The sequence below is a fragment of the Calliopsis andreniformis genome, unplaced genomic scaffold, assembly GCF_051401765.1.
Source record: "Calliopsis andreniformis isolate RMS-2024a unplaced genomic scaffold, iyCalAndr_principal scaffold0001, whole genome shotgun sequence".
Lineage (NCBI taxonomy): Eukaryota > Metazoa > Arthropoda > Insecta > Hymenoptera > Andrenidae > Calliopsis > Calliopsis andreniformis.
The window spans coordinates 35,257,628-35,270,593 of record NW_027480422.1 but is presented as its reverse complement, the minus strand read 5'-3'; positions in this window follow the sequence as shown (position 1 = coordinate 35,270,593).

Below are 12,966 nucleotides of genomic sequence, written 5' to 3'. Positions count from 1 at the left end.
AGTGAAGCCTAGGTTGCCCTGAACGTAGAAATGACCATATCTTTCAGACTGGTTGCAATTATTCCTGTTATACGATGAAAAGAATGTTGTATTTTTATTGTATTTCATGCTTCAGGCGTTGACTTCTACGCCCCTAACTATTCGATGTGGTGGAGAAACGCCCTTGAGCGAAGCCTAGGTTGCCCGGAACGGAAAAATGACCTGTACTTTCACACTGGTTGCAATTATTCCTGTTATACGATTGAAAAACTGTTGTATTTATATTGTATTTTATGCTTCTGGCGTTGACTTCTAAGGCCGCAGCTATTCGATGTGGTGGAGCAACGCCCTAGAGTGAAGCCTAGGTTGCCCGGAACGTAGAAATGACCATACCTTTCACACTGGTTGCAATTATTACTGTTATACATGGGAAAAACTGTTGTATTTATATTGTAGTTTATGCTTCTGGCGTTGACTTCCTGGGCCCTAACTATTCTATCTGGAGGAGCAACGCCCTAGAGTGAAGCCTAGGTTGCCCGGAATGCAGAAATGAACATCACTTTCACACTGGTGGCAATTATTCCTGTTATACGATGGACAAACTGTTGGATTTTTAATGTACTTTATGCTTCTGGGGTTGACTTCTAAGGCCCTATGTATTCGATCTGGTGGAGCAATGCCACAGAGTTAAGTCTAGGATGCCCGGAACGCAGAAATGTCCGTTACTTTCACACTGGTTGCAATTACTCATTTTATGCGATGGAAAAACTGTTGTACATATATCGTATTTTATGCTTCTGGCGTTGACTTCCTGGGCCCTAACTATTCTATCTGGAGGAGCAACGCCCCAGAGTGAAGCCTAGGATGCCCGGAACGCAGAAATGTCAGTTACTTTCACACTGGTTGCAATTACTCATTTTATGCGATGGAAAAACTGTTGTACATATATCGTATTTTATGCTTCTGTCATTGACTTCTTAGGCCCTAACTATTCGATATGGTGGAGCAACGCCCAGGGGTGAAGTACAGGTTGCGCGAAATGTGGAAATGACCATAACTTTCACACTGGTTTCAATTGTTCGTTTTATACAATGTAAAAACTGTTCTATTTATTATGTACTTTATGCTTCGGGCGTTGACTTCTAAGGCCCCAACTATTCGATCTGGTGCAGCAACGCCCTAGAGTGAAGCCTAGGTTCCCCGGAATGTAGAAATGACCATTACCTTCACACTGTTTGAGATTATTCATTTTATACGACGGTAAAACTGTTGCACATATATCGTATTTTATGCTTCTGGCGTTGACTTCTTAGGCCCTAACTATTCGATCAGGTGGAGTAACGCCCTAGGGTGAAGCCTAGGTCGCCCGGAACGTAGAAATGGCCATTGCCTTCACACTGTTTGCAAATATACATTATATACGATGGAAAAGCTGTTGTATCTATTTTGTATTTTATGCTTCTGGCGCTGATTTCTTAGGTCCTAACTATTGGATCTGGTGGAGCAACATACAGGGGTGAAGCCTAGGTTGTGCGGAACGTAGAAATGACCATAACCTTCACACTGGTTTCAATTATTCGTTTTATACAATGGAAAAACTGTTCTATTTATTTTGTATTTTATGCTTCGGGCGTTGACTTCTAAGGCCCTAACTATTCGATCTGGTGGAGCAACGCCCTAGAGTGAAGCCTAGGTTGCCCGGAACAAAGAAATGACCATTACCTTCACACTGTTTGCGATTATTCATTTTATACGATGGTAAAACTGTTGTACATATATCGTATTTTATGCTTCTGGCGTTGACATCTTAGGCCCTAACTATTCGATCAGGTGGAGCAACGCCCTAGGGTGAAGCCTAGGTTGCCCCGAACGTAGAAATGACCATAACTTTCATCCTGGTTGCAATTATTCGTTTTATACGATGGAATTACTGTTGTATTAATTTTGTATTTGGTGCTTCTGGCGTCGACTTCTTAGGCCCTAACTATTCGATCTGGTGGAGCAACGCCCTAGAGTGAAGCCTAGGTTGCCCGGAATGTAGAAATGACCATCACTTTCACACTGGTTTCAATTATTCGTTTTATACAATGGAAAAACTGTTCTATTTATTTTGTATTTTATGCTTCTGGCGTTGACTTCTTAGGCCCTAACTGTTAGATGTGGAGGACCAACGCCCTAGAGTGAAGCCTAGGTTGCCCTGAACGTAGAAATGACCATATCTTTCAGACTGGTTGCAATTATTCCTGTTATACGATGAAAAGAATGTTGTATTTTTATTGTATTTCATGCTTCAGGCGTTGACTTCTACGCCCCTAACTATTCGATGTGGTGGAGAAACGCCCTTGAGCGAAGCCTAGGTTGCCCGGAACGGAAAAATGACCTGTACTTTCACACTGGTTGCAATTATTCCTGTTATACGATTGAAAAACTGTTGTATTTATATTGTATTTTATGCTTCTGGCGTTGACTTCTAAGGCCGCAGCTATTCGATGTGGTGGAGCAACGCCCTAGAGTGAAGCCTAGGTTGCCCGGAACGTAGAAATGACCATACCTTTCACACTGGTTGCAATTATTACTGTTATACATGGGAAAAACTGTTGTATTTATATTGTAGTTTATGCTTCTGGCGTTGACTTCCTGGGCCCTAACTATTCTATCTGGAGGAGCAACGCCCTAGAGTGAAGCCTAGGTTGCCCGGAATGCAGAAATGAACATCACTTTCACACTGGTGGCAATTATTCCTGTTATACGATGGACAAACTGTTGGATTTTTAATGTACTTTATGCTTCTGGGGTTGACTTCTAAGGCCCTACGTATTCGATCTGGTGGAGCAATGCCACAGAGTTAAGTCTAGGATGCCCGGAACGCAGAAATGTCCGTTACTTTCACACTGGTTGCAATTACTCATTTTATGCGATGGAAAAACTGTTGTACATATATCGTATTTTATGCTTCTGGCGTTGACTTCCTGGGCCCTAACTATTCTATCTGGAGGAGCAACGCCCCAGAGTGAAGCCTAGGATGCCCGGAACGCAGAAATGTCCGTTACTTTCACACTGGTTGCAATTACTCATTTTATGCGATGGAAAAACTGTTGTACATATATCGTATTTTATGCTTCTGGCATTGACTTCTTAGGCCCTAACTATTCGATATGGTGGAGCAACGCCCAGGGGTGAAGTACAGGTTGCGCGAAATGTAGAAATGACCATAACTTTCACACTGGTTTCAATTGTTCGTTTTATACAATGGAAAAACTGTTCTATTTATTATGTACTTTATGCTTCGGGCGTTGACTTCTAAGGCCCCAACTATTCGATCTGGTGCAGCAACGCCCTAGAGTGAAGCCTAGGTTCCCCGGAATGTAGAAATGACCATTACCTTCACACTGTTTGCGATTATTCATTTTATACGATGGTAAAACTGTTGTACATATATCGTATTTTATGCTTCTGGCGTTGACTTCTTAGGCCCTAACTATTCGATCAGGTGGAGCAACGCCCTAGGGTGAAGCCTAGGTTGCCCGGAACGTAGAAATGACCATAACTTTCATACTGGTTGCAATTATTCGTTTTATACGATGGAAAGACTGTTGTATTAATTTTGTATTTGGTGCTTCTGGCGTTGACTTCTAAGGCCCTAACTATTCGATGTGGTTGAGCAACGCCCTAGAGTGAAGCCTAGATTGCCCGGAACGTAGAAATGACCATAACTTTCATACTGGTTGCAATTATTCGTTTTATACGATGGAAAAACTGTTGTATTTATATTGTATTTTATGCTTCAGCCTTGACTTCTTAGGCCCTCACTATTCGCTCTGGTGGAACAACGCCCTAGGGTGATGCCTAGGTTGCCCGGATCGTAGAAATGACCATTACTTGCACACTGGTTGCAATTATTCTTGTTATACGATGGAAAAACTGTAGTATTTATTTTGTATTTTAAGCCTCTGGCGTTGACTTCTAAGGCCGCAGCTATTCGATGTGGTGGAGCAACGCCCTAGAGTGAAGCCTAGGTAGCCCGGAAAGTAGAAATGACCATGTCTTTCACACTGGTTGCAATTATTCCTGTTATACGATGGAAAAACTGTTGTATTTATATTGTATTTTATGCTTCAGCCTTGACTTCTTAGGCCCTCACTATTCGCTCTGGTGGAACAACGCCCTAGGGTGATGCCTAGGTTGCCCGGATCGTAGAAATGACCATTACTTGCACACTGGTTGCAATTATTCTTGTTATACGATGGAAAAACTGTAGTATTTATTTTGTATTTTAAGCCTCTGGCGTTGACTTCTAAGGCCGCAGCTATTCGATGTGGTGGAGCAACGCCCTGGAGTCAAGCCTAGGTTGCCCGGAATGTAGAAATGACCATCACTTTCACACTGGTTGCAATTATCCTTGTTATACAATGGAAAAACTGTTGTATTTATTTTGTATTTTATGCTTCTGGTATTGACTTCAAAGGCCCTAGCTATTCCATCTGGTAGAGCAACGCCCTAGAGTGGAGCCTAGGTCGCCCGAAACGTAGAAATGACCATTACTTTCACTCTGTTTGCAAATGTACATTATATACGATGGAAAAGCTGTTGTATTTATATTGTATTTTATGCTTCTGGCGTTGACTTCTTAGGCCCTAACTATTTGATCTGGTGGAGCAACGCCCTAGGGTGAAGCCTAGGTTGCCCGGAACGTAGAAATGACCATAACTTTCACACTGGTTTCAATTATTCGATGTATACAATGGTTAAACTGTTCTATTTATTTTGTATTTTATGCTTCGGGCGTTGACTTCTATGGCCCTAACTATTCGATCTGGTGTAGCAACGCCCTAGAGTGATGCCTAGGTTGCCCAGAATGTAGAAATGACCATCACTTTCACAATGGTTGCAGTTATTCTTGTTATACGATGGAAAAACTGTTGTATTTATTATGTATTTTATGCCTCTGGCGTTGACTCCTAAGGCCGTAGCTATTCGATGTGGAGGACCAACGCCCTAGAGTGAAGCCTAGGTTGCCCGGAACGTAGAAAAGACCATGTCTTTCACACTGGTTGCAATTATTCCTGTCATACGATGGAAAAACTGTTGTATTTATATTATATTTTATGCTTCAGACGTTGGCTTCTAAGGCAGTAGCTATTCGATGTGGCGGAGAAACGCCCTAGAGTGAAGCCTAGGTTGCCCGGAAAGTAGAAATGACCATCACTTTCACACTGGTTGCAATTATTCGTGTTATACGATGGAAAAACTGTTGTATTTATATTGTATTTTATGCTTCTGGTGTAGACTTCTTAGGCCCTAGCTATTCGATCTGGAGGAACAACGCCCTAGAGTGAAGCCTAGGTTGCCCGGAACGTAGAAATGACCATCACTTTCACACTGGTTGCAATTATTCTTGTTATACGATGGAAAAACTGTTGTATTTATTTTGTATTTTATGCCTCTGGCGTTTACTTCTAAGGCCGTAGCTATTCGATGTGGTGGAGCAACGCCCTAGAGGGAAGCCTAGGTTGCCCGGAACGTAGAAATGACCATAGCTTTCACACTGGTTGCAATTGTTCGTTTTATACGATGGAAAGACTGTTGTATTTATATTGTATTTTATAGTTATGGCGTTGTCTTCTAGGGCCGTAGCTATTCGATGTGGTGGAGCAACGCCCTCGAGTGAAGCCTAGGTTGTCCGGAACGTAGAAATGACCATCACTTTCACAATGGTTGCAGTTATTCTTGTTATACGATGGAAAAACTGTTGTATTTATATTGTATTTTATGCTTCTGGCGTTTGCTTCTTAGGCCCTAACTATTCGATCTGGGGGAACCACGCCCTAGACCGAAGCCTAGGTTGCCGGAACGTAGAAATGACCATTACTTCCACACTGTTTGCAATTATTCCTATCATACAGTGGAAAAACTGTTGTATTTATATGGCATTTTATGCTTCTGGCATTGACTTCTAAGGCCCTAACTATTCGATGTGGTGGAGCAACGCACTAGAGTGAAGCCTAGGTTGCCCGGAACGTAGAAGTAACCATAGCTTTCACACTGTTTGCAATTATTCCTGTTATACGATCGAAAAACTGTTGTATTTATATTGTATTTTATGCTTCTGGCGTTGACTTCTAAGGCCGCAGCTATTTGATGTGGTGGAGCAACGCCCTAGAGTGAAGCCTAGGTTGTCCGGAACGTAGAAATGACCATACCTTTCACACTGGTTGCAATTATTCCTGTTATACGATGGAAAAGCTGTTGTATTTGTATTGTATTTTATGCTTCTGGCGTAGACTTCTTAGGCCCTAAGTATTCGATCAAGTGGAATGACGCCCTAGAGTGAAGCCTAGGTTGCCCGTATCGTAGAAATGACCATATCTTTCACACTGGTTGCAATTATTCCTGTTATACGATGGAAAAACTAGTTTATTTCTATTGTATTTTATGCTTCTGGCGTTGGCTTCTTAGGCCCTAACTATTCGATCTGGTGGTGCAACGCCCTAGGGTGAAGCCTAGGTTGCCCGGAACGTAGAAATGAGCATAACTTTCATGCTGGTTGCAATTATTCGTTTTATACCGTGGAAAAACTGTTGTATTTATATTGTATTTTATGCGTCTGGAGTTGTTTTCTAAGGCCCTAACTATTCGGCCTGGTGGACCAACGCCCTAGAGTGAAGCCTAGGTTGCATGGAACGTAGAAATGCCCATTACTTTCACACTGGTTGTAAGTATTCCTGTTATACGATGGAATAACTCATGTATTTTTATTTCGTTTTGTGCTTCTGGCGTTGACTTCTAAGGCCGTAGCTATTCGATGTGGTGGAGCAATGCCCTAGAGTGAAGCCTAGGTTGCCCGGAACGTAGAAATGACCATACCATTCACACTGGTTGCAATTATTCCTGTTATACACGGGAAAAACTGTTGTATTTATATTGTTTTTTATGCTTCTGGCGTGACTGCCTGGGCCCTAACTATTCTATCTGGAGGAGCAACGCCCTAGAGTGAAGCCTAGGTTGCCCGGAATGCAAAAATGACCATCACTTTCACACTGGTGGCAATTATTCCTGTTATACGATGGACAAACTGTTGGATTTTTAATGTACTTTATGCTTCTGGCGCTGACTTCTAAGGCCCTATGTATTCGATCTGGTGGAGCAATGCCTCAGTGTTAAGTCTAGGATGCCCGGAACGTAGGAATGGCCCTTATTTTCACACTGGTTGCAATTACACATTTTATACGATGGAAAAACTGTTGTACATATATCGTATTTTATGCTTCTGGCATTGACTTCTTAGGCCCTAACTATTCGATATGGCGGAGCAACGCCCTAGGGTGAAGCCTAGGTTGCCCGGAACGTAGAAATGACCATAACTATCAGACTGGTTGCAATTATTCGTTTTATACGATGGAAAGACTGTACTATTTATATTGTATTTTATAGTTATGGCGTTGTCTTCTAGGGCCGTAGCTATTCGATGTGGTTGCGCAACGCCCTAGAGTGAAGCCTAGGTTGCCCGGACCGTAGAAGTGACCATTACTTCCACACTGATTGCAATTATTCATATCATACAGTGGAAAAACTGTTGTATTTATATGGCATTTTATGCTTCTGGCATTGACTTCTAAGGCCCTAGCTATTCGATCTGGAGGAACAACGCCCTAGAGTGAAGCCTAGGTTGCACGGAACGTAGAAATGACCATCACTTTCACACTGGTTGCAATTATTCTTGTTATTCGATGGAAAAACTGTTGTATTTATTTTGTATTTTATGCCTCTGGCGTTTACTCCTAAGGCCGTAGCTATTCGATGTGGTGGAGCAACGCCCTAGAGGGAAGCCTAGGTTGCCCGGAACGTAGAAATGACCATAGCTTTCACACTGGTTGCAATTGTTCGTTTTATACGATGGAAAGACTGTTGTATTTATACTGTATTTTATAGTTATGGCGTTGTCTTCTAGGGCCGTAGCTATTCGATGTGGTGGAGCAACGCCCTAGAGTGAAGCCTAGGATGCACGGAACGTAGTAATGGCCATTACCTTCACACTGCTTGCGATTATTCATTTTATACGATGGTAAAACTGTTGTACTTGGTTTGTATTTTATGCTTCAGGCGTTGACTTCTAAGACCGTAGCTATTCGATGTGGTGGAGCAACGCCCTAGAGTGAAGCCTAGGTTGCCCGGAACGTAGAAATGACCATTACTTCCACACTGTTTGCAGTTATTCCTATTATACAGTGGAGAACTGTTGTATTTATATTGTATTTTATGCTTCTGGCATTGACTTCTAAGGCTCTAACTATTCGATGTGGTGGAGCAACGACCTAGAGTGAAGCCTAGGTTGCCCGGAACGTAGAAATGACCATCACCTTCACTCTGGTTGCAATTATTCCTGTTATACGATGGAAAAACTGTTGTATTTATTTGTATTTTATGCCACTGGCGTTGACTCCAAAGGGCGTAGCTATTCGATGTGGTGGAGTGACGCCCTAGAGGGAAGCCTAGGTTGCCCGGAACGTAGAAATGACCATGTCTTTCACACTGTTTGCAATTATTCCTGATATACAAGGGAAAAACTGTTGTACTTATATTGTATCTTATGCTTCTGGCGTTGACTTCTTAGGCCCTAACTATTGGATCTGGTGGAGCAACGCCCCAGAGTGAAGCCTAGGTTGCCCGGAACGTGGAAGCGACCATAGCTTTCATACTGGTTGCAATTATTCGTTTTATACGATGGAAAGACTGTTGTATTTCTATTGCATTTTACGCTTCTGGCGTTGACTTGTTAGGCCCTAACTATTCGAACTGGTGGAAGAACGCCATAGAGCGAAACCTAGGTTGCTCGGAACGTAGAAATGACCATTACTTTCACACTGGTTGCAATTATTCATTCTATACGATGGAAAAACTGTTGTACATATATCGTATTTTATGCTTCTGGCGTTGACTTTTTAGGCCCTAACTATTCGATCTGGTGGAGCAACGCCCTAGGGTGAAGCGTAGCTTGCCCGGAACGTAGAAATGACCATAACTATCAGACTGGTTGCAATTATCCACTTCATACGATGGAAAGGCTGTTGTATTTATATTGTACTTTATAGTTATGGCGTTGACTTCTTAGGTCCTAACTATTGGATCTGGTGGAGCAACGCCCTCTGATGAAGCCCAGGTTGCCCGGAACGTAGAAATGACCATAACTTTCATACTGATTGCAATTATTTGTATTATAGGATGGAAAATCTGTTGTATTTATATTGTATTTTAACCTTCTGGCGTTGACTTCTAAGGCCGTAGCTATTCGATGTGGTGCAGCAACGCCCTGGAGTGAAGCCTAGGTTGCCCGGAACGTAGAAATGACCCGTACTTTCACACTGGCTGCAATTATTCCTGTTATAGGATGGAAGAACTGTTGCATTTTTATTGTATTTTATGCTTCTGGCGTTAAGTTCTAGGTCCCTATCTATTCGACCTGGTGGAGCAACGCCCTATAGTGAAGCCTAGGATGCCCGGAAGGTAGAAATGACCATTACCTTCACACTGTTTGCGATTATTCATTTTATACGAAGGTAAAACTGTTGTACTTATGTTGTATTTTATTCTTCTGGCGTTGAATTCTAAGTCCCTAGCTATTCGATCTGGTGGAGCAACGCCTCAGAGTGAAGCCTAGGTTACCCGGAACGTAGAAATGACCAGTACTTTCACACTGTTGCAGTTATTCCTGTTATACAATGGAAAAACTGTTGTATTTATTTTGTATTTTATGCTTCTGGTATTGACTTCAAAGGCCCTAGCTATTCCATCTGGTAGAGCAACGCCCTAGAGTGGAGCCTAGGTCGCCCGAAACGTAGAAATGACCATTACTTTCACTCTGTTTGCAAATGTACATTATATACGATGGAAAAGCTGTTGTATTTATATTGTATTTTATGCTTCTGGCGTTGACTTCTTAGGCCCTAACTATTTGATCTGGTGGAGCAACGCCCTAGGGTGAAGCCTAGGTTGCCCGGAACGTAGAAATGACCATAACTTTCACACTGGTTTCAATTATTCGATGTATACAATGGTTAAACTGTTCTATTTATTTTGTATTTTATGCTTCGGGCGTTGACTTCTATGGCCCTAACTATTCGATCTGGTGTAGCAACGCCCTAGAGTGATGCCTAGGTTGCCCAGAATGTAGAAATGACCATCACTTTCACAATGGTTGCAGTTATTCTTGTTATACGATGGAAAAACTGTTGTATTTATTATGTATTTTATGCCTCTGGCGTTGACTCCTAAGGCCGTAGCTATTCGATGTGGAGGACCAACGCCCTAGAGTGAAGCCTAGGTTGCCCGGAACGTAGAAAAGACCATGTCTTTCACACTGGTTGCAATTATTCCTGTCATACGATGGAAAAACTGTTGTATTTATATTATATTTTATGCTTCAGACGTTGGCTTCTAAGGCAGTAGCTATTCGATGTGGCGGAGAAACGCCCTAGAGTGAAGCCTAGGTTGCCCGGAAAGTAGAAATGACCATCACTTTCACACTGGTTGCAATTATTCGTGTTATACGATGGAAAAACTGTTGTATTTATATTGTATTTTATGCTTCTGGTGTAGACTTCTTAGGCCCTAGCTATTCGATCTGGAGGAACAACGCCCTAGAGTGAAGCCTAGGTTGCCCGGAACGTAGAAATGACCATCACTTTCACACTGGTTGCAATTATTCTTGTTATACGATGGAAAAACTGTTGTATTTATTTTGTATTTTATGCCTCTGGCGTTTACTTCTAAGGCCGTAGCTATTCGATGTGGTGGAGCAACGCCCTAGAGGGAAGCCTAGGTTGCCCGGAACGTAGAAATGACCATAGCTTTCACACTGGTTGCAATTGTTCGTTTTATACGATGGAAAGACTGTTGTATTTATATTGTATTTTATAGTTATGGCGTTGTCTTCTAGGGCCGTAGCTATTCGATGTGGTGGAGCAACGCCCTCGAGTGAAGCCTAGGTTGTCCGGAACGTAGAAATGACCATCACTTTCACAATGGTTGCAGTTATTCTTGTTATACGATGGAAAAACTGTTGTATTTATATTGTATTTTATGCTTCTGGCGTTTGCTTCTTAGGCCCTAACTATTCGATCTGGGGGAACCACGCCCTAGACCGAAGCCTAGGTTGCCGGAACGTAGAAATGACCATTACTTCCACACTGTTTGCAATTATTCCTATCATACAGTGGAAAAACTGTTGTATTTATATGGCATTTTATGCTTCTGGCATTGACTTCTAAGGCCCTAACTATTCGATGTGGTGGAGCAACGCACTAGAGTGAAGCCTAGGTTGCCCGGAACGTAGAAGTAACCATAGCTTTCACACTGTTTGCAATTATTCCTGTTATACGATCGAAAAACTGTTGTATTTATATTGTATTTTATGCTTCTGGCGTTGACTTCTAAGGCCGCAGCTATTTGATGTGGTGGAGCAACGCCCTAGAGTGAAGCCTAGGTTGTCCGGAACGTAGAAATGACCATACCTTTCACACTGGTTGCAATTATTCCTGTTATACGATGGAAAAGCTGTTGTATTTGTATTGTATTTTATGCTTCTGGCGTAGACTTCTTAGGCCCTAAGTATTCGATCAAGTGGAATGACGCCCTAGAGTGAAGCCTAGGTTGCCCGTATCGTAGAAATGACCATATCTTTCACACTGGTTGCAATTATTCCTGTTATACGATGGAAAAACTAGTTTATTTCTATTGTATTTTATGCTTCTGGCGTTGGCTTCTTAGGCCCTAACTATTCGATCTGGTGGTGCAACGCCCTAGGGTGAAGCCTAGGTTGCCCGGAACGTAGAAATGAGCATAACTTTCATGCTGGTTGCAATTATTCGTTTTATACCGTGGAAAAACTGTTGTATTTATATTGTATTTTATGCGTCTGGAGTTGTTTTCTAAGGCCCTAACTATTCGGCCTGGTGGACCAACGCCCTAGAGTGAAGCCTAGGTTGCATGGAACGTAGAAATGCCCATTACTTTCACACTGGTTGTAAGTATTCCTGTTATACGATGGAATAACTCATGTATTTTTATTTCGTTTTGTGCTTCTGGCGTTGACTTCTAAGGCCGTAGCTATTCGATGTGGTGGAGCAATGCCCTAGAGTGAAGCCTAGGTTGCCCGGAACGTAGAAATGACCATACCATTCACACTGGTTGCAATTATTCCTGTTATACACGGGAAAAACTGTTGTATTTATATTGTTTTTTATGCTTCTGGCGTGACTGCCTGGGCCCTAACTATTCTATCTGGAGGAGCAACGCCCTAGAGTGAAGCCTAGGTTGCCCGGAATGCAAAAATGACCATCACTTTCACACTGGTGGCAATTATTCCTGTTATACGATGGACAAACTGTTGGATTTTTAATGTACTTTATGCTTCTGGCGCTGACTTCTAAGGCCCTATGTATTCGATCTGGTGGAGCAATGCCTCAGTGTTAAGTCTAGGATGCCCGGAACGTAGGAATGGCCCTTATTTTCACACTGGTTGCAATTACACATTTTATACGATGGAAAAACTGTTGTACATATATCGTATTTTATGCTTCTGGCATTGACTTCTTAGGCCCTAACTATTCGATATGGCGGAGCAACGCCCTAGGGTGAAGCCTAGGTTGCCCGGAACGTAGAAATGACCATAACTATCAGACTGGTTGCAATTATTCGTTTTATACGATGGAAAGACTGTACTATTTATATTGTATTTTATAGTTATGGCGTTGTCTTCTAGGGCCGTAGCTATTCGATGTGGTTGCGCAACGCCCTAGAGTGAAGCCTAGGTTGCCCGGACCGTAGAAGTGACCATTACTTCCACACTGATTGCAATTATTCATATCATACAGTGGAAAAACTGTTGTATTTATATGGCATTTTATGCTTCTGGCATTGACTTCTAAGGCCCTAGCTATTCGATCTGGAGGAACAACGCCCTAGAGTGAAGCCTAGGTTGCACGGAACGTA